Source organism: Meleagris gallopavo, chromosome Z, assembly GCF_000146605.3.
Source record: "Meleagris gallopavo isolate NT-WF06-2002-E0010 breed Aviagen turkey brand Nicholas breeding stock chromosome Z, Turkey_5.1, whole genome shotgun sequence".
Classification (NCBI taxonomy): domain Eukaryota; kingdom Metazoa; phylum Chordata; class Aves; order Galliformes; family Phasianidae; genus Meleagris; species Meleagris gallopavo.
Window position 1 is genome coordinate 51,059,118 of NC_015041.2, and position 2,934 is coordinate 51,062,051.

The 2,934-nt window shown below is 40.9% G+C and overlaps 1 protein-coding gene across 1 annotated transcript in view; it reads left to right on the forward strand.

Annotated features, from left to right (window-relative positions):
- SLC12A2 (solute carrier family 12 member 2) overlaps nt 1-2,934 on the forward strand; it is a gene marked incomplete at its 5' end in the record, with an annotated part of 59,890 nt that overhangs the window by 21,471 nt on the left and 35,485 nt on the right. The window lies entirely within an intron of this gene.

A 2,934-nucleotide genomic window follows, 5' to 3' on the forward strand; every position in this document is an offset into this window, starting at 1 on the left:
CCACAACCTCCTTGGGCAATCTGTTCCAGTGTGTCACCACCCTCTCTGTGAAAAATTTCCTCCTAATATCTAACCTACACCTCTCCTGTATCAGTTTAAAACAGTTCCACCTCGTCCTATCACTACCCACCCTCATAAACAGCCATTCACCCTCCTGTTTATATGCTCCCTTCAAAGGCCACAATGAGGTCTCTCCGAAGCCATCTCTTCTCCAAGCTAAACAATCCCAGTTCCCTCAATCTTTCCTCAGAGGAGAGGTGCTCCAGCCCTCTCGTCATCTTAGTGGCCCTCCTCTGGACCCACTCCAAGAGCCCCACGTCCCTCCTATACTGGGGACCCCAGGCCTGGATGCAGTACTGCAGATGGGGCTTCACAGGAGCCGAGTAGAGGGGGACAATCACCTCCCTCTCCCTGCTAGCCACCCCTTTTTTAATGCAGTCCAGAACACAGTTGGCCTTCTGACATGCGGAATCAAACTCTGTAACCCAAGTAAGATTACAAAGCAGGTACGGTTTATTCAGTACTGTGTGGACACCAGGTGCAAGGGGGATAGATCTGCCTAACTTGCACATTGTCTGGAGAAATCATGCTACAGATATAGGCGAAACTAATACGTAATCAATAGATTTCCCGGAATTCAGATACATATTCATTACACCCCCAAGAGTTTGTTAGCATGCAGGCCCTCCCCTCTTGTGTGTGCACAGTGGGTCGTGGGATGAAGATTTGTTGTTTTCTTCGCAAAGGTTTCTGACCTTTCTCACTGTAAACTCCTGGCCTTTCGGGGGGGCATCCTCCGAAACTGGTTTCTTCTTGCCCTGTGGATATCTAATCACCTCCCTGCCAAATGTCCTTGGGCTGTTCTCAAACCCTTACTTTTATGGCCTTCCTCCCCCTCACTATCCCAGATACAGTATCTGCCATCCCTTATTTTCTAACAAGCTCTACATTCTTGCTTCTATAAACTATCTCTAACTATTCCCCTTCACTCCCCTTTTTCTCAGTCACTGTGAAGCCTTCTTGCCTTTTTACTTTCCCTTATGGGGCCCGTCTCACCTTTCAGTTCTTTTATAACAGCTCTGTCTTGCGCTAGCTAGCACAGCATTAGGTGGCTTTGCTCAACTGCAAGCTTAGGTGGATCTGATAACTTAGAGATCAGAAAGATCTGTTCTTGGTGGCTTTTTCAAGTAGGTTAAAAGTTACTGTCTTCTGAACAAATATAGCAAAACGGGAAACGCAACACTGACATGAAAATTTTCTATCACTAGGAGCTTCAAATGAGCTTGGCTTCAGCTCTGAACATACATTTTCCAGAGAGCTCAAGTAGTGTAGTTACTGCTATTTGAAAATCAGTATTCTTAACTTCCTTCCTACTTTCTTCTGTGTTTTTTTTTTGTTTGTTTTACTTGGAGTAGTCAGTGTGCTATGCAGTCAGTAGGCCCAGCATTGAAGAGGGTTGTGAAGGCTGCTGATGATGAATGTGTAGGGGGGCTATGATACTTCTCTTATCTTTTTGTGGCTGTGTGGTCTTAGATAACTCTGTGAAACCAAATATATACAGATCCTAGGATACCTTAAGGTAGAATCCGTATTATTAGTCTTCTGAAGGGCAACCTAGCTTGCTCCTTTTTTTTCCTGAACTACAGGGCTTTTGCTGGATACCCCTCTATACCATGCTCACTTGTCTCTTTTTTTTTTTTTTTTCCCCAAATAATTGAGAAGAGCCTTGTTTCATCTCCCTTCTCGGTCAAGGATGATTGTGAACCAAATATTTTCTGCAGTTAGAATTGACCCTGTTTTCTATACCTAATGGCAGGTTAATGTAGAAGCTTCTTACACTTGTATGTCAAGATGCTACTTGTAGTCAAAATGAGAGCTTCTTTTGTTGTTGCTGTTTCCAGCTGTAGAAGTAGAGACTGCAGAAAAGGATGGTAAAGATAAATGCATTTCTTGCCTCTACCACAGGGAGAAAAGAAACAAGAAAAAATAATTTTGACAAACACTTTTAAATTGATCAGCATGCTTCTTTGAAAATCGTTTTCTTTTCTCACGGTGTCCTTTACTCTCTGTAACTTCCATTCATCTGTATGTACTCAACTTTGAGCAACACTGTTCTTAAGTTTTTGTTTTGAAGGAACTAGTTGCTACTGCACCTGCGGTCACTGTTGTTTCAAGCTTCAACTCTTGCTTTTGCTCTGCAGCTAGAATGATTTCATGACAGTAACTTGCATAGAAATGTTCTCATTTTTAAAGTTGCCGTATTAAACCTGAACTGTTATATTCCACAACTTCATTTTTACTAGGAGTTTGGTAGCATTTAAAAATCCTCCTCAGTGTGAAAATCAAGGCTGTTGGCTTGATTTTTTGCAATGTGAAAAAGCAGCTATAGTGATCTATTTGAACTTGTCAGACAATTTGTGTGGGTTAACATCCAGCGTAGCATAATAAAATACTGAACCTTTCCTCTTGATAATAGTATCTCTGACGTTCTTACCTAAGACTTAGAGAATTCCTTGTAAAAAATAAGGAAAATTTATAACAACAGCTTTGAAGTTGACCAGAAAAGCTCATAAGATGACAGTTTCTGGAAAAGCATGCTTCAGAAACAACTTCTCAGAACTTAAGTTCTTACCACTTGACTTTATTTTGAAGTCTTAGAAGCCCATTTGTTCTAAAGTGTAAGACTTTTAAATGTGAAGAAGAGATTTGGAAAATTCTCTTAGTTTTGTGGAAAAGCCAAGGTTCATTACTGAGTACACCCAATTGAAATTGCTCTGTAGTAACTTCATACTGAGTTTTCCACTTAAGCTTACTGAAGATTTCTGTAAACACTGAGCTGCATCCTTACACCTCTCACTTGTTCTTCTTTAGACTTGGCATGTTCTTAACATGGAGTCTTAAAGTTGAAGCAATAGTTGTTTTTTTTTTTTTTCT